Here is a 19,678-nt window from a genome sequence, read left to right as displayed (position 1 = left end):
CGAGTGACCGTCTAGCCGCTCTGCTTTTGCCTGCAATGCGGTTATAGCTTTTTCAAGTTCCTTCTGAGTCCCGGTTGATGAGGCATGATTGTCCTCAATGTCCAAAATATGCCTCTCAGCCATATCAAGATGTTCTGCATGTTTGCCAATGCTTTTCAACATCTTGTCCATCCTGTAGGAGAGTACATTGATCTTTCCTTCAATCTTGGGGGGGACTCTGTTGCATTGTTGCAAGACTCTGGTGTAATTTCTTACTCATCTCAGGGCCTGAGGGACCAGGTTCCTGTGCAACAGTCAGCAAGCTTTCCTCCCGAAGTTTAGGTGCTTTGCATTGTTCAAACTGCCATTTCACCTGGGCCTTATCTGCCTTTCCCATAATGACCAATGCAGTCCCTGCCAAATATGAGGAATGCTACTGATTGTAAGTAAGGGTGAGATCTAGGATGGCAAGTCAGTAGCAGAGTGCACCAGGCACCAGTGGAGCCACCAGCAGATTATAGTAAGCCAATAACTCCACTAACAGGCATGAAGGCAGACAGTTTAATTCACAGGAGCAACTTTGGACAATGTGTCACAGATTCTACAAGTCACTTGAGGCGGGACTTAGGCTATACCGCAATCAGCACTTCTGCTGTCAAAAAGCAATGTGCAATAGTTTCAGTTAGGCATCAACGTACTGCTTACAGTTCCACATAGGGTCACTAGCCTGATTTCCGCAGCACACCTAACTAGGCAACGCGCCATCAAGTTTGTGGAAGTAGGCCCACATTGGAGCACCCACCAACAGTCAGGGCCCCGTGAGGTCGCTATTCATGTGGGAACTCAAGTGCTGTGCGCCACCCCCCCATCTGCACCAGTGCTCCAGGCCCTCCATCAATCAGCCAGTATTTTGATCAACAAAGGGCCAGAGCATTCAAGTCGTGTTCGCACCAGAGAGCACCACCGATGTGAGGAGGCTAGGTGGGCCCAGGATGCCCACAGCAGGCCAGCACAGCTGTTCTCGAGCATCCGTAGGGCCAGGCAGGTGCATGACCCAATAGGCAATGTACAACGTGCACACCGGGCCCGATCACAGTTTACCTCCATATGGCGGTAGGTCTCACCAGGCCCCAGGTAACTGCCTCATCACTGCTGAACCCTCTCGCAGCTCCACAACCCACGGGCACCAATCCAGGCACCAACAAAACGCCTGAAGGTGGAAAATGTCCAGTATCTCTCAGGTGCATGCCTCTCCAACCTGCCACCACAATAGACGTGGGGCCGGGGCCATTAGCACAGGCCATGCAAAACTCTACCACCACCTCAGGAAGGGCTTCACTAAGTCGCGACAGGCCCCCAGATACTCCTCTGGTACAGGAATCACAGCCCCATTCAGCACAGCAGAGCTGCGCAGCACCAGCAAGGCTGTTTTTCTTGTAAATTATGTAGGTTGAAGCAGGAAGCTTAAGGATGTTGAGAAACAGCCAGAGGAGCTCACCTAGTAGGTGGCTATCTTTAGGCAAGGCAAACGCCACCCCAAGTAAATGCACTTTTTGTCTTATATTTCCTTTGGCTAACTCTGTGCAGAAGCAGTTGCATCTAGGTTCGTTAGTGTAGGTTGCAACTAGGTTCTTTAGTGGCAGCTAGGTGTGACAGCTAAATGTGTAGGGCCCTCATCATCCTCTAGAGGGGCTTAACAGCTTTTCATGGCCATGTGGGCCAATATTTTCAAAACAACTGATCTAAACATATCTCTCAGTGACTTTCCCAAACCAAGATTCTACCAAAGTCTGCCCAGGGCCATTGTGCAGTCATATGCAGCTCTTCTTTGACTTGTGGACTTCTTCTGTCTTGGATGCTAAGGTTTGCGAAGTTGTGGAATCAGGTTACAAAATCCAGTGTGAAGAGACTGCAGGGAATTTTTTTGTCGTACTCCAGCTTCTCAGTGTCCATTTTGTTGCCAGGATATACTGCAGGACATCCAGGACTTATAGGACTTATCAGACAAGTAGCTGTACTGCCAGAGTAGGATGTAGAAAGATGTCAGGGCTGTTCCAAATCCTGTTTGTGCTCCACAGACAATCTCTGCTCTGTATTGTCTTTCTGTCTTGTCTGACATTCATGACAATGATACTCCAGACTATCACGCAACTGGTTTCTCCAGGTTTCTTTTGGACCCCCTGCATTTAATGGATGCCTGTCTATGCATGTTATGTTACTGTTTCCTTCTTCCACTCTTGTATTCGCTTCTCATTTGTGCGGTCTTACTTTGTTTCTTGATTTCAAGGAACCGACTTTCAGTCAATAGCACTGTTCGCTTCCAACTCTTGGAAACTTTTTTTTTTTAGTGACATCTGGTGAGTCACTCCCTTGTTTTCCTGGTTCCTTCTTGGAACCAGAAATTGCCCCTAGTTCTTAAGAGTTTATGGAGGGGCTGTTTTGAGCCTTTGGATTTGGTGGACTCGATGTTCCTACAGAACAATAGTTTTGCCTGTTTCTTCCAGGCAGTATTTAGGCAAAATTAGGGCCTTACCCTGCTGTGAACCATAGCTTTGTTTTTCCCCCAGGTAAGATGGTTCCTTGTCCAAATCCTGGATCTCTTCTTAAGGTCCCTTCAACTTCGATTTGTTCCCACTTTTTAGTTTTATGTTTTTTGTTCACTTTTGTATCAGATAGAAGTTACATGCATAGGGCTCTTTATATATATCTGGCTAAGGTGTCCTCCTATCAGCGGTTTGACTCTATTTTTGTCATCTTTGGCCTGGAAGGTAAAAGCTTGTGTCCTTTTACAACAGTCTCCTGCCAGTATGTGTTAACAGGGGAGGCAGGAAGGGTATGGTCTTCCTCTTGGCCAGCCTTAAAGACATTTGCAATGCTGCCCTCTGAGCACAACCTCACACCACAAAAGGATGATGGACGGAGTGCTGAACAATGCAAACACTCACCCCCAGTCACAGATCTGGGTTTAATCCATCGTTCTTTTGCTCACTCTGCCCCCCCAGTTTGGACCCAGCCATATGCAAATCAGTCTTGACCCTGTTCCTCATCGGAACAGTCCAGCCCGAACTGCCAAGCCAGATCCTCCCTGGACCGGAAACAAGCATCCTGGGACCGGTTTCAGGGTTTCACCCTTCATCAGCCAGGCTAGCTTGAATCCAGGTGCACAGTGAGCATGGTACCCAAGTCTGGGCATACCCATTCCACTTAGGGCAACTTTAGCAACACAAAAGAATGATGAAGGGAGTGCTGAACAATGCAAACACTCAATACAAAAGACTGATTTGCATATGGCTGGGTCCAAACTGGGGTGGCATGGTGACCAAAAGAACGATGGATTAAACCCAGATCTTTGACTGGGGGTGAGTGTTTGCATTGTTCAGCACTCCGTGCATCATCCTTTTGTGTTGCACAACCTCACACCGCCATGTCTACCAAATCCTTTACAGGCTGCAGGTGGTACAGGGCTGTCCGCTGATTTTGGTTCTTTTGTTTTTCGCCTCTGTGGGCCATTGAAGGGTTCTCTTATAGTAAAATGTCACATGGCTCTTTATGGGGTTTTTTTTTCGCTTGGTTCTTTCTGGTCTTTCCCGGAAGCCCTATTATCGGGTACGCATGTTCTGGAACGAGAGAGACTGAGGAAGAGGTAATACTCTATTTAACTGTAATCATCCTTACTCCAAGTACTGGGCACTTCAACTCAGAATTCAGGGTGCGATTGGAGTGACCGCAGGACCAATGATGGTTCGAATGATTTGGGAGCACAACCTTCACCTTGGAAAGCACTGCTTTAGGAAACGGTAAACACACGGCTCTCCTGTATGTCTGTGTGTGCACTCATACTGTGAAACTCCTGCAGAGAGGCGTGATTTATTGCAAGCAGAGCCTTGAGAACTATTACATCCCTCGATATCCATCTTCATAACACGGTATAAATAGTTTATCAGCTCGTGTTACACATACCGCGAAAGGCTCTTTCTTATCCACATCGCACCTGGCACCCTCTGCTGATATGTCATAGTGACTTATCCATCTAGGGCGGGGAACGGGATCCTTCAAGAGATAAAGGCAGGCAGCCTCGGCTGATAAACACAAACAATACATCAAACCCCGGCTCTGTGGGGCCGGTAACCTTCTCACATCGATCGGGCTTTGTCCTGCAGACCCAGATAAGCCGGGGACGCTGTATTTGGCACGCTCAGGCCTACTGTCCAGAAACACATACTATTGAACTCAATGCGCCTGCTTACCATTGTGGCTAAAGTATTTTTCACATAAGCTGAAATTCCTTCAGTGGTAGCGTAGTGTGAAAACAACTAGGGGCATATTTATACTCCGTTTGCGCCGAATTTGTGTGGTTTTTTTCGACGCAAATTCGATGCAAAACTAACTCCTTATTTATACTTTGGCGTTAGACGCGTCTAGCGCCAAAGTTCATGGAGTTAGCGTCATTTTTTTGCGTGAACACCTTCCTTGCGTTAATGATATGCAAGGTAGGCGTTCCCGTCTTAAAAAATGACTCCGATGCTTATGCGTCGTATTTATACTCCCGGGCAAAAATGACGCCCGGGAGTGGGCGGGTCTAAAAAACCCGCATTAGCGCCGGATTTTAGCGCCTGGGTCAGGGCAGGCGTTAAGGGACCTGTGGGCTCAGAATGAGCCCAGAGGTGCCCTCCCATGCCCCCAGGGACACCCCCTGCCACCCTTGCCCACCCCAGGAGGACACCCAAGGATGGAGGGACCCACCCCTGGGACATTAAGGTAAGTCCAGGTAAGTATTATTATTATTTTTTTGTGACATAGGGGGGCCTGATTTGTGCCCCCCTACATGCCACTATGCCCAATGACCATGCCCAGGGGACAGAAGTCCCCTGGGCATGGCCATTGGGCAAGGGGGCATGACTCCTGTCTTTGCTAAGACAGGAGTCATTTCAATGGGGGATGGGCGTCGTAAAAAAATGGCGCAAATTGGGTTGTGGCGATTTTTTTGCCTCAGCCTGACTTGCACCATTTGTGGACGCCCATACGCCATTTTCCCCCTACGCCGGCGCTGCCTGGTGTACGTCGTTTTTTTTACCGCACACCAGACAGCGCCTGGCGGCTAACGCCGGCTAACGTCATTGAATAAATACGGCGCCCGCATGGTGCTTCAGAATGGCGTTAGCCGGCGCTAATTTTTTGGGCGCAAAACTCTGTTAGCGCAGCTTTGTGTCAAAAAGTATAAATATGTCCCCAAATTCGTGGATTCGAGGCATCGTATCTCACGAACGAAAAAATGCCTGGACAAGCTGCAGACAAGCTCTGCGCCTTTATCAAAAGACAAGCCATGCACCTTTACCAAAACGATTTCACTTTTCACTCATTCACCTGGCAATTGAGGTAGATGTGTGTGTGTGTGTGTGTGCGCCCATACTTTAATCCAAGTATATCTGTCTGTGTGGACTTTGAGCCAAGTCTTGGAGCAATTAGTCTTCATTAGTCAATTTCAGTGACAGGTACTGGCTTAAAACTCACTGTTCGAATGGGACCAATAACCACTGTTAATGGGCCCATTGAAATTGGAAGGCCACTTGCAATGCCAGTCTTAGTGGTATCGGGTATGGACATTTCTTTTGAAAAGGAGACGTTTAAGGTCCTTGTTGAATGTAAAATGAGGCATAGTGGTGGTGAGAGTAGAAGACAGTGATTTCCAAATTCTAGAAGCATTGCTTCATGGTGCAATAGGTTTTCGAATGTCACTGGTTCAAGTAGGAGTAAATCTGTGGTGCGGAAATACAATTCACCTCAGACTTTTTTTGTCATGTTGGGAAATGGGTAGCTGGCACAATTGAACTGGTGCCCAGAGGTGATAGAGGCTCTGGCCTTGTCAGTGCTAATTGTTGCCACAGACCCTTCAAAGACTTTACTGAGTTTGCCTTCGTGCCTCATGCCCTGGGATTTCTTTCACTCTCCTTGGCGTAAGGGGAGAAGCAGAGTTGTGTGGTAGTGCCAGCTAATTTCGAAATAGGTCTCATTAAGGTAGTTCCATATGTGTTTTTTTTGGTTGCTGTAGGGTCCACAATGGTGGACACAGCAGGGTTTGTCAGAGAGCTGCCACAACCAATCCAGGCAGAGAGAGCTCTGAGGTGTGGCGCTCTAACAAAGTGTCCTATCTTGATTTCCGCGTTTTTTTAGAAAACAGTTGATGCCAAGCATCAGCACATGTTGTTCCATTTTCAAAGGGAGGGATTACAAAGCGAGTCTCCGATCCAGGTGCTAGGCGAGCAGCAACAGAGAAGGCACCGCGAGTTGGCCACTAAGCAACAAATTGGTAGCTCTGGCTGGTTCACTGGCATGCACTGACTTTGGTTTCGTCTCACATATGAATACATTACATTTACTTATGAATCCTGGTTTGTGAAGTGCTTGAATTATTCTACTACCACGCGTTCACTTTCAGCGTCAGGGAAACTGTTCGTGAAATTCGGATTTAATGCTTTAAAACACATTGTACAGAATAGCAGGAGTCACGCCCATCAGATTACTGATGATGAGGATTTCCAAGTCCAGTTAAATTGATTATTTCTGATGTTTTGTATTTGCCCCCTCCCTTCCCTGGGTGAAGTATTTATACACGAAGTTCTGATACTTTCTGAAATCTAACTGCATGTCATCTTTACTCCTTTCTTTAAAAATGTGCTTTGCCCTTTGTAGGAAAAATGGCTGCCGCAGTAGGTAAGGAGATGTTAATACCAGCTTCCTGTATAACATTAAAATATGTAATACTTTTTGTGTAAGGAAATGCCTCTTTTTGCTTAATGAATTGCACGTTTTTGGACAAATGCTGCTGGTTTTCCAACTATGCAAGTGAACTAATTCTTGCCCAACAAGCCTCAGTGCCAGCGTCTGACCCTTTAAAATGCATATGTCTGCAGACCCCTAGTAAATAGACCCAAGAGTACCATGAACTGTGTGTGAGAGTATCCCTCATGCACTGCAGCATTTAGGCCCATATTTATACTTTTTATGCGCCGCATTTGTGCCCTTTTTTGACCCAAAAGTGGTGCAAACGTACAAAATATAATTGTACTTTGCAAGTTTGAACGGCTTTTGCCATTTTTTGATGCAAAAGCGGTGCAAACTTACAAAATATAATTGTATTTTGCAAGTTTGAGTGGCTTTTGCGTAAAAAAATGACGCAAATGTGGCACAAAAAAAGTATAAATATGGGCCGTATTGTGCCACCCTAGTGTGATGAAACAAAGCAGAACTCCCCGTCATCCACAGACATCTAGCAGAGCAGTTTTAAACTGCTAACTCAACTTTGTCATTTAAAGTAATGGCAAAGAACAAACCTTCCTTTTTAATATTCAGAAGTCATCCCTATGGCAGACCCACTAAGCCCTGAAGGCAGGGCACATTATATAAAATGATGCACATGTGTTTTAGTAAATGTACATGTCCTGCCAGTAAAACCCCCTGATTGCTATTTTTACTGTGGAAAGGCTAATTGACCCACCGTCCAGTACAGGGTTACACGTTGACAACTCAGCAGTGCTAACTTCTGAATGAGACTACTAAATATAATACTTCAAAGCAGGGTTCTCCAAGCTTTTCTGTAATAGGAGCTACTTACATTCAGTAAATATCAACCCTGAGCTAACAATTATATTAATGTTATAATTGTGACCACATCAAACAAGATTACATTAGTGGCCATCATATAAAAGATTGGTCACCTTTGTGCATCAGAGGTAATACATAACAGCCAAAGCTGAGATGTCTCTGGCACCAAGAAAAATAATATTAGTAATAAAGTTCCTCAACACCACATGATTTATCACTCAAATATCAGCTTTAAATATATGCTGGCAATTCAGCCAATTTCCCCCCAACATCAGCCTATGAGTTCTGAATATATAAAAATTCTTATCTTCCATACATACTTTTAAATTTTGGCATACATATACTACTTTGACCAAGCAAATGCTTCTATGTTACTTCACTGGGCTGCACAGCAGAGCTACTTATAGGTGGCAGAAGAGCTACCCGTAGCTTACATGCTACTCGTTGGAAAACCCTGCTTCAAAGTATCAAACAAATTGTTGCAGTAAACCTGACTTGAAGCCCAAATCAACTTTATTTTAACTTTTGCACAAATGGTAACTTTTAAAAGTTGTCACCTTGTTGACCAAAGTTTCCAGTGACCAGTTATGTTTGCACACGAGTTGTTGTCCTCAAGACAGTCCTCTGCCCTCCTGGGGAGAGATGTAAACAACTCTCAGGAAGGAACACAAAGGGCCTGCCATTCTAAGACATTCTCCTGGCAGGATGATCAATCAGGGTGTGGGCCCAAAAGGTGAACTTCAAAGGAGAAACTGCATTTGAAGCGCAAATGGTAGTCACACACAAAAGGGGCTCTTTTTGATCAGACAGGCTGCCATCTCAGACAGATAAAGAGAAGCTGTTGCCAAACCGTTTTTTCTAATAGCTTGTAGTGTCCTGGTAGCCACACCTCTGGACTGGGTTTGGAAGCTAGACACACCAAGAAAAGGGTTCTGCCATGTTGGGACTGGGCAGAATAGTGCATTCTAGAATAGCTAGATGGCACACATTACAAGAAGTCATCACTAGGCAGGAAGAGACCTGGAAGCACATTTGCTAGTAGTCACCACATCTGCTGAGGTAAGAAAGTGGCATAACAGTGGCACCCCTGGCACTCAGACCTCAGATCATGCCTTTACAAGAGACAAGACCAAAGCAGTACTGCCCTACTGCTCCCTGCACCCAGCAAAGAGAGGCTACACCAGAGACTGGATTGCATCTGCTACACGTTGGGCTAGCAAAGAAAGAACTTTGCCTGTGGTGTCCTTCTTCAGGAAAAGTCATCGCCAAACCCCAGACAGAGAATGTGACTGCAAAGGTCAGCTGGCTGACTCCCTGTTGTAGCCATAGGGACAAAACAGCTGAAGAAGCATGCCTTGGTGAGTTGGTAGCCAAGAACACCTGATCACAGCTAACTGCTAAAAATCAGCCCGGGAGACTGATTGCTGGCCCTCAAAAATAAAAGTTGCATACGAGTCTGATAGACCCTTGAGAGTTGTGGAGTGCAGTTTGGCCCCCCAGCAAGGAAGTTACTGCCAGTTAAAAGGAACCTCTGGTTTTGCTGTAACTGGAGGCCAGCAGAAGAGTGCTAACTATTTTTTAGCTGAACTTCACCCATACTTTAAAGGACCTCGACTGCTGAGGCCAAAGTCACTCCACCATCTTTGTGGACTGAGAAGTAGCTACAGGAAGACCCCCCAAATCATTGCAGCATCTTCAGCATCCTTGAGCATCTTGCATCCCTTGCACCAGGACCACTCTATTGATTCCTACGTCTATAGACCCTGGAAATGGAGCCAGTTTTAACTGCAAGGTAACTATTCAACTGGACGTTATTGAGCCCTGTGACGTGCTCCCTTACAGACCTGGTTATCACAAGTGTGCCTTCATAGCCATTTTCAAGTTACTTTTCATGGCTAACCCTAAACCACAATTCACAGTAGATTATTTATTTTGGTAAGTGAAAATCTGTGATGTATTGTTTCTTTAAAAATTCATATCTCCAGAACCCTCTGGTGAACTTCTGTGGTTGATGTGTCTATTTAAAAATACAACATATTTGTAGACATTGATGTATTTTTATTATGCTGCATTTTCTTCTTATTCAAGTGTTTTGATACTTCTTAATGCTTTACATTTGTTCCTTCAATAAAGCCTGACTGTTCCGAGCCACAGCTACTGAGGCCTGGGCTCAGGGTTTTCAAATTAACCTGACTGGACCTAATACATAATTAGGTCTTTGTTGCATGGTGAGGTTGCACAACAACACCATATATTAATAAATCACTTTCCTCACAGTTTCCAAGTGGTAGCACATGCTGTGGATCTTGAATCCACAAGGTCATACATCTTCTTTTGCCTTTCCGTGCTGTTTTCCAACACAACATCTCTTTGTACAAAAACCTCACCAGCCTTTCTATGAAAAATTTACACCTAGAGCTCTAGGTGAAATAAAAATAGGCATATGAAGCTCCTCGACTGGAATCTAAAGACTTCAATGGAGTCTCACACCTGCACCAGACACCAGCACTGAATTCTACGCAGCCTATTAAGAGGCGGAGGAGTTTGAAGTGAACAAGGGCATATCCTTAACTTGTACAGCACATCAATTAAAGGGCTGTTGCCTCATTGGCAATGAACACATTTGTTATTTGGAGTTTTGGGGGAATAGCAATAGTTTCCCGGAGTGTTTTGCTACAGTTAAAGTCTTGGGGTTAGGTAAAAGACAAATCTGCCATTTCCTTGACATGGCATGGCAGCAGTGTGGTGGTGAATGCTATACAAAGCTACTTTTATTTCTTTCTTGATAGGGGAGATATGGCATTCTAATCAAAATCAGGGTAAATCTTTTTTTATAAGGCCATATAAAATTTATAGAGTTCTGAAGCTACTATTCCCCGTTGACCCTTCTTCCTACACTGCTTCTTCCAAGCGATTCGAGTTCTCTTTGATGCCCAGACAAAGGAGGTCAAGTCCCCCTGTAATCTTTTAAACTATATTGTTTTGAATTCTAGCGATATAGTATTAAATAAGGTCATTTTCAGTAGTATAATAATTTTCATAACATTAGATCTACCAATGAGGGACAAGATAAGGGCAGCCCATACTTTTAACAGCTTCTTTGTTGATTTCCAAGCTTTATTAAAATTGACCCAAACAACGTCCTCCGGGTTTGCTGTAATATGGACCCCCAAATATCTAATCTCTTGTTTAACCAGAGAGGAATCATAGGAGATATTCCATCCCATTATCTCTGTCTTTTGTTGGTTAACAAGGTACCCAGACACCCTGCCAAACTCTTCCAACAGACACCAGATATTTGGGAGCGAGCCTGCCAAGTCACCAGTATATATCAGTGAGTCGTCGGCATGCAATGCCACTTTTTTCTCCCAGTCTCTCAAATGAAAAGGTATTATATTTGGGTTTGTCCTGATCATTATCGCCAAAGATTCTATGTATAAATCAAAGAGGAGAGAGAGTGGACAACCCTATTGGGTTCCTCGTTCAATTTTAACATGTTTCGATTAGTTACCATTAATCAATATCCTAGCTACCGGATCCCTGTATAACGCCTTGACTGCTTTAATGAAAGTGCCTCCAAACTTATTTCCCTCCTTGATTCTTCATAGAAACAACCAACTAACCCGATCAAAGGCCTTAGCAGCATTTATGGTGAAGATCACAAGGGTGGATTAGTTCAGCTGTGTGAAATCTATTGCACCCAAAATCTCATGTGTCAATTCAAAGAGTTGTCTACCTTTAATAAAACCCTTCTGGTTGCCATGCACCAGTGTGTCAATTACCCCGCCAAGTCTTTTCATTAAAATATGAGTATAGATCTTATAATCTGAGTTAAGCGTTGAGATAGGTTTATAAGACTCACATTGTGTTGGATATTTACTTGGCTCCAGTATCAAAGTAATCGTGGCCTCATCCCAAGATTTGGGCAATGGCAAAACTCCAGGAAGATCTAATTAATGAATGCCAACATAGTTGGGGCCAGCTCGTTCATGACTGATTTATATAATTCATTAGATAATCCATCAGGGCCAGGTGATTTCCCCTCCTTTAAGGACTTTATTGCTTCCTGGAGTTCCTCCATACTTATCCTTGCTTCTAAATCCTGTCTTGGTATGCCGTCTAGGTGAAGAGGAGGAATTTTGCCTTAATTCCCCCTAATCTGATCATCCGTGGCCTCTGATTCCTCTGTATATAGTTTCTGAAAGGAGTCCCAGGTAACACAACCCTGTACCTTCAACTTAGAGTGATGTAATACTACTTCTTGTTTGTTCTACTTTTGTTTTCCAAGCTAAGAGCTTACTACACCCCTCCCGATACTCATAATGTGCCAGCCTGCTGTTTCCCCATCTTTTCCTATTCTTCGCTTCTAAACATTCCTCTAATTCTGCCCTAGCTCTCTTCAATTGACGATCAAGCCTAGTCCCTTAAGATTAATTCAGAGACGTATCAAGCTGTAGCTCCAAAATTGTAGACTTGAGCTCTTGCATCTGCTTCTTTTCTTCTTTATATCTATAGGTGGCTGTGCTTATTAACCTTCCTCTAATGTAAGCTTTATAGGTGTCACATACTACCTGTAAGGTGGCAGACCCATGGTCTATACCAAAAAAATCTTTGGTATCTTATTTTAGGCCTTCAAGAATGCCCTCATCAGAGAACAGGACCAATATACTGTCCATCTGGGGTGAGTGGTTGGTGTGTCAAAACTAATATGTAATTTTACTGCCGAGTGATCCGATAGATGTCCCAGGGCAAGACCGACATATCTCACTTTCCCACACTGGCTTCTATGAACCAGAACAAAATCGATTCTAAAGCTGTGACCATATTTTTTGTTAAAAAAAGTAAATCTTGGGCCACTGCTAGCCTTCCTTCACAAGATATCTACCAAGCCCAGATCTTCCATTGCCTGTTTCACCCAGATGCTTGTTTTAGGAGAATTTACTGTACCTCTAGCAATGGACGTATCCAAAACGGGTCCAGCAAAATATTAAAATACCCCCTGACACCACTGGGTACTTAGCGATTAATAGTTGGCTATACATAGCTTGGAAAGGTGCTGGATTATCCGTATTAGGACCATAGTAGCCTGCAATCATGAACCAGGTATCACCCACTTTAATCTCCAATGTCAGCCATATCCTCTTGGGGTCTGTAGCAACAGTACCCAGAGTTGCCTGATGCATTTTTAACTTAAAATATCTATGCCTTTGATCACTTCAGCTTGTTCATACTCACACTATGTTGTGCCCATCTAAACTGATTCAGTATATCCCTCCACTCGTCCAGTAATAGGTGGGTCTCCTGTAAAATAATGTCCTCTTCATCTACCCCTCCAAGGAACTTGAGAATTTTTCGCCTCCATCTTGTCACTCTAAGGCCATTGACGTTCCATGATAAGACCCTCAGGTGGGCATTCCTATTGCTATGCATTGTAATAAAGAAGGAATTTTGTACAGTTAAATCCTACCCTGTGATGTGTTCATTAACCTGAACTTGAACTGTGACACTCCCCTCTACCCCCACCCTGAGGAACCCTCCCTACTTCCATTAGGAGAATCAAGGAAACTTAAATTTGGGCTCTTCGTTACCTATGTAGTTAATTCACATGAGCTTACTCCGCTGCCTTCATCTGTTCCAGGAAAGTACACACATTATTAGGTTCTCTTATATTATACATCTTGTTGTTCCACATAATTCTATGAGCCACTGGAAATCACATCTGGACGGTTGCCCCTAATGACCTAAGCTATTGCATGTATTTCCCCAGCTCCCATTGTCTATCCTGTGCTGCCCTTGAAATATCCGATCTAATACTGAAGGACCAATCTCCTTTGAAAAATTTGTTAACTTTCAGAGCTTTTGTCAGAATCTTTTCTTTAATGAAATAGGATCTAAAATTGACCAATATTTTCCTGGGGTTTTTCCTAGCTGGATTTCTCTTATAGGGGTCTCAATGTACTCTCTGAATGTCTTCCTCCAAATTAATATGCTCAAAAGCGGGGGCCAAATCTCTGATTAATGTGATCACATTGGCTTTAATATCTTTTCCTTCCACCTCCTCCGGAACATTCAACAGTCTAATGTTGTTCCTTCTCATATTATTTTCTAGGGTCTCCAACCAATCTTTTAAGATCTTCTCTACTCACTTTAATTGTTGAATCTCTTATTCGAAAGTACCTGCTCATCAAGCTCTTTCACCGCAGTTTACAAGAGGGACATATTTTCCATTAATATGTTTATTTTGCTCTACATAATCTCACACAATGCTTTAATTTTTGCCTGGTTCTGCTCAGAGATCAAACATTTTCCTCTAATTTCCTCTGTCAGAGAAATCAGCAGATTTGATACATCTTGATCGCCTGAATTTATAGGCTGCAAATTGGAGGGCTGAGGTGTAGAGCTCAATACCTGACGATGAAGAGGGCTGAGAGAGACCCCTGTACTCTTCTGGGGAGAGGGGAGGGGACATATCTAAGCAATCCCCTTCAGTTGAACCAGACCTCTCATCTGAACTTCCCCGTGCCTGCATTTCGAAGGTTGCCTACTTTATCATTGAGGAATAGTCAGTTTTACTCTCCATGACCCCAGTTCCTCTAGGGACTGCATAAAAAAATTAATGCAGGGACTGGCACTGATAGGGGTCTCCCCCACCCCCCACCCCCACCTGTAAGCCCTCCCCCACTCCCCCATTCCTCTGCCATCCCCCAAAGGTGGCAGGAACCCCCCCCCACACCTACCCCCAACATTGCAACCCAGACACACACCGTACACGCATGCAGACACCACCAACACACATACCCGCACACATATCAACAAACATGCCAACAGACACCCACACAGACATACACGCACACTTCCATTCAGACATACATACAGACAGACACACACACATTTCCAAACACAACACACCCCCGCATGCATACACGCACTCACACACCCCCTCTACATACTCACATGTACACCTCCATGCACGCAAACAAAACACACAAACCCCTCCCACCCCCTCCCCTAATGGACGATCAACTTACCTGGTCTGTTGATCCTCCGGGAGGGGACGGGATCCATGGGGGCTGCTCCACCGCCAGAACCCCGTCAACAGAACACCACCATGCCGAATCACAGAAAAGGACAGAGGGCTGCCAGCAATCATAATTCGCTGAGCGGAAAACCGCCTGCACTGTCGGTCTTCAGCACGGCGGTCCCTCGGCAGTCTTGCAAAAAGACCGCCGAGGTTGTAATGACCACCATAATGTTGCCTAGGTTCCCGAGAGTCTTCGACTGAACTGGTCACTCGGGTGCCATGTTCCTCCCTTAGTGTAATTATTATCCAAATGCTTCCGCTAACCAAAATCGGGGTAATTCTTGGCTAATAGATTTACCAGGACACCAACCAAAGAAAAGAAAGGCTGGCAAAACAGTAGCGACGACAAATCTCATAAATAAAGATAGACACAAGAGCAGGCTATTTTTATAATCAAATATGGAAAGATGTTTAACAATTGTTCATCTGGGAACAGAGACAATTAAAGTTTTTAAATAGCTTATTGTCAGGTAAGTTAGAAATCCTGTTTAAAACTATAAGAGAGGAACTAGGCAATATAGAGCTGTGGAATTTTCTAATGACATATTTATTTAATTTAAACAGTATAATTGCAATAATTTTCATTTTGAGACAAGCAAATTATACATTTGGTTAATGCCGCTGATGTTAACAACGTTGTTTCAATTTAAAACAACTATCATTCAGTTTACTCTTGTCCATCAAGGCAGGATAAATGTTCAATTTGCTATGTTCGGTTCCTAATAGACAAAGTCATCCTTCTGGCTGTAATAATTCTGTTCTCAAACCTACTGCGAACCTTTTCATTCTTCACAGCAGCCTATCACATATGTAATGCATTTGAAGCTGGGTCCATTTAACCTCACTGACCTCTAGAGAGTTCATCAAGGCATCAATGTCCTTCAGAACCCCTGGGAAATGTATTACAATTATTTACTCCAAATACACCTTTATTTTCCTTCCCATCTAAGAGAAAGAGAGAGAAATTGACACAGAGAGAAATTGACAGATATGTAGAGAGAGACTGCATACAAACATGCGTGTAGCTTTTGTTGTTTTCTTTTGGGATCCTTGGATTGGAAAAGCTTTTTACCTCTGTTAATATATTGCTGCCACTGCCATTATCAATGTCTGTGTTGTAAGAGCCCGTCGTTTGTGGCTGCTTGTCCGGCAGCTTTCTACCAAGTCCTGAGTTCATGCCACTTCTGCCCCATTTGCTCTTTTTGGGTCTGGTTGCTAAGAGCAGGCGTTAAAGGAAGGCTCCCATTGTTTTCAATGGGCCTCTGGGTGCTTTTTGACACTAATCCTGCAAAGTGCCGGACTAGCGTAAAAAATTATGACGCTAGTACCCCTGACTACCGCTATGGTGCAACACAAAAGGATGATGGACGGAGTGCTGACAATGCAAACACTCACCCCCAGTCACAGATCTGGGTTTAATCCATCGTTCTTTAGCTCACCATGCCACCCCAGTTTGGACCCAGCCATATGCAAATCAGTCTTGACCCTGTTCCTCATGGGAACAGTCCAGCCCGAACTGCCAGGCCAGGTCCTCCCTGGACCGGAAACAAGCATCCTGGGACCGGTTTCGGGGTTTCACCCCTCATCAGCCAGGCTAGCTTGATTCCAGTGGCACAGTGAGCAAGGGACCCACGTCGGGGCATACCCTGCTGACAATGGAAACACTCACCCCCAGTCACAGATCTGGGTTTAATCCATCGTTCTTTAGCTCACCATGCCACCCCAGTTTGGACCCAGCCATATGCAAATCAGTCTTGACCCTGTTCCTCATGGGAACAGTCCAGCCCGAACTGCCAGGCCAGGTCCTCCCTGGACCGGAAACAAGCATCCTGGGACCGGTTTTGGGGTTTCACCCCTCATCAGCCAGGCTAGCTTGATTCCAGTGGCACAGTGAGCAAGGGACCCATGTCTGGGCATACCCTTCCCACTTAGGGCAACTTTGGCAATACAAAAGGAGGATGTACGGAGTGCTGACAATGCAAACACTCACCCCCAGTCACAGATCTGGGTTTAATCCATTGTTCTTTAGCTCACCATGCCACCCCAGTTTGGACCCAGCCATATGCAAATCAGTCTTGACCCTGTTCCTCATGGGAACAGTCCAGCCCGAACTGCCAGGCCAGGTCCTCCCTGGACCGGAAACAAGCATCCTGGGTCCGGTTTCGGGGTTTCACCCCTCATCAGCCAGGCTAGCTTGATTCCAGAGCACATATGGTGCCCCATATTTTAAATACGGTGCACACATAGTAGCGTTAGGGGGCTCTAAGGGGCGCAAGAAAAGTATTGCTGCATTAAGCAGGCCACTTGATAGCAATATATGCAGTAGCTCACTTTTTAGTAATCATCAATTTTCAGATAAATATTGACAGGTCAAACTTGCTGATATTATTAGGGACAACTGATTGGGTATTTACTGGAACATGCAGGTTTTTATTCAAAAAGGAAACAAATTCTACATGTAATTTCCCCCAAAACTCATTATTGGGTGGTATTTATCGCATCAATATGTTCCAACTCAATGGGGTCAGATTTTGTCATTAGCAAATAAATATCACATCAATGACTAGGTGTCTTGTAACAAGGGTCTCTAAGCTGATAGTAAGGGATATTGTAAAGGAAGACTTTATGGAAAAACCTAAAGCTTTTATTGATGGTGAGAGTGATGGTGAGAAGGCTACTGTTATCAAGGCATTTCAAATAGGGATTTAATTTTGTGTTTAACAGCAATAAGGAAGAATTGTGCTTTCTGTGTGTCAAGTTTTCCACAAGTTGAGCCACAAGAAAGTTTCAGACATCCAAGAGTTTAGTGCTTTTAAGACATAAATTAAGAGTGAGAGAATATGTATCATATGCATATTGGTGAATGGAGGCCTCTTATTATTTAAAGATCAAACTCACTGTATCCATGTAAAGGTTTACAAACATAAGCACCTGGATCACACCCTAAAGAGCACCACAAGTCACTAAAGATTCTCCTGAGATCAAACATTCAATCTTTACCGCTTGACGTTGGGTGGCGAGAAAGGAGAGGAACCAATGAAAGACCTTGACTGACAGCTTGTGCAAAGTTTCAGGGCATGGATCAGCATGTGAACTTAACTGTGAAATCAAGAAGAAATAGTAAATGAAACTATGGTTCATCCTGCATATTAGGAGCATTTCCCAGGATTTTAGGGTAGCTCTTTCACTATTACGTCTGTGCCGAAAACCAGACCAGAACCAACTGTTCCTTAACAGTGAAGTAGTTCTGCTGAATTTAAGGCCAGGCTATCCAGACTAGGCATCTGGCGTTTCCCTGGGAGGTTGGAAGAGTGGGGGGCTGCTTTCCTTACTGTGGGGCAGTGTTGTAGCACTGCAGCAGTTTTAACAGCACAGTATAGTCACTTGTATATCCAACAGTTTTCAGGCAGCAATAAAAGTGCCAAAATAACTGGTGATTAATGGAGCTGTAGGAGGGAGATTGGAGTTTTGTCTAGTGGCAGTTTGGACTCATCTAAGGTAGCAGAGAGGGTTCATATACCTACTGCAAAGAAAGCGTACTATGCAGATCACAGAACAGTACTTTATGTGCAATGCTCAGTGGGATACTGTTTTTGTCACAATCAATCAAGGATTTATAAAGTATGGCAAATCACCTGTTAGGGTCTCAAGGTGCTGGAGTTGCTAACTGCTTTGTGGTGATCTGTTCATTTGAACAGCCAGGTCGTGAGTCCTTTCCTGAATTGCTAGAGCAATGAAGTGGTCCTGCGGTGCAGGGGAAGGTCGCTCCAAGCTTTGGCTGGCAGGTGTGAGAAGAAGCATCCTCCACGGTTGCCTGGGTGAATTTGATGGATGTCTGTGAGGAAGAGGGAGGCAGATCGTAGGTGTCTGGTCAGTTGGTGGAAGGTCACATTTGTTGATATATGCTGGTCCTTTATTGTGCAGGACTTCGGATGTGTGGTTCAACATCTTGAACTGGCATTTTTTCTGGATTAGGAGCCAGTGTAGCCTCTTGAGGTGGGATGTGATGAGAGTCTGTCTGGGTCACAGAGATTCTTTGGTTACTGTGCAGTTCATAAGTTACAATCATAATCAAGCAGAGTGAGCTATGAGCTGCCATCAAGAGCTGCATGCAAACTGCATGGTACAGGTTAGTTATGTCTTCCCCCAGTCTTTGATTATCCTAATTTTGCTTAAACGGGTTTGTTTGGGTAGAAATAAATGGTTATTTATAAAGTCCGCCCTAACCACTGTTGTCCATTCTAAATCCTGAATTTATGCTTCCCCAGACCAAGTGCTCTTGAAAAAATGCCTACCCGTATTGGTGATATGTGAAAGGTACACCTTACAGTACCCTTTGTTTTATGAAACAATTTCTATACAATGATTTACACAGTATGATTCATCCTCTCTGTACGTGTGTACGTGATGTGAAGTGCGCCAACATCCTACGCTGGTAAGAGAGGTGTTATAAAACTAATGAAAACGTGATAGAAGGGCTATGGAGAGATGAGCAACACACTTAGAGGGTGATGGTGAGGGAATATCCTGGTGCATTGTAAAGTCATCATTTACTATGCTTTAAAATTAATGCAACTGAATATAAAACGAAAAATGTGTGTGCCATTTCTTCCCTAATTTTCTTGGGGGGAGACCACCCCCACCTTCCTCCAAGCCCAATTGTAGTGGCCAGGCTCTCTCACTATGCACCCTATGGGGGCTGGGCTAACAACATTTGGCAGGCTTCTTTGTGTTTCCAGTCCGGCCCTGGTTGAATTCATATCTTATCTCTTCATGCTTTCCCAAAGCAAGACTACGTGAGGTTTTGGCTATTTCTAAAGTATCTGAAGAAAATGTCCCGGGGGGAAAGACTAGGGCCAGGGGAATTAAAAGATATGTCAATTGTCCTTAATAATCATTGGGGTTAGCGGTTGGTTTTAGTTTCTGTAGGGATAGAAGGCGCCCCATTTATTAGGTGCTACATAGGGAGAAGAGAGCAGTCCATGGAGCTATTCAGTATAAGTGCGTTTCCAATGC

This window comes from Pleurodeles waltl, chromosome 3_1 (genome assembly GCF_031143425.1).
Source record: "Pleurodeles waltl isolate 20211129_DDA chromosome 3_1, aPleWal1.hap1.20221129, whole genome shotgun sequence".
Taxonomy (NCBI): domain Eukaryota; kingdom Metazoa; phylum Chordata; class Amphibia; order Caudata; family Salamandridae; genus Pleurodeles; species Pleurodeles waltl.
Note: the sequence above shows the minus strand (reverse complement) of the source record.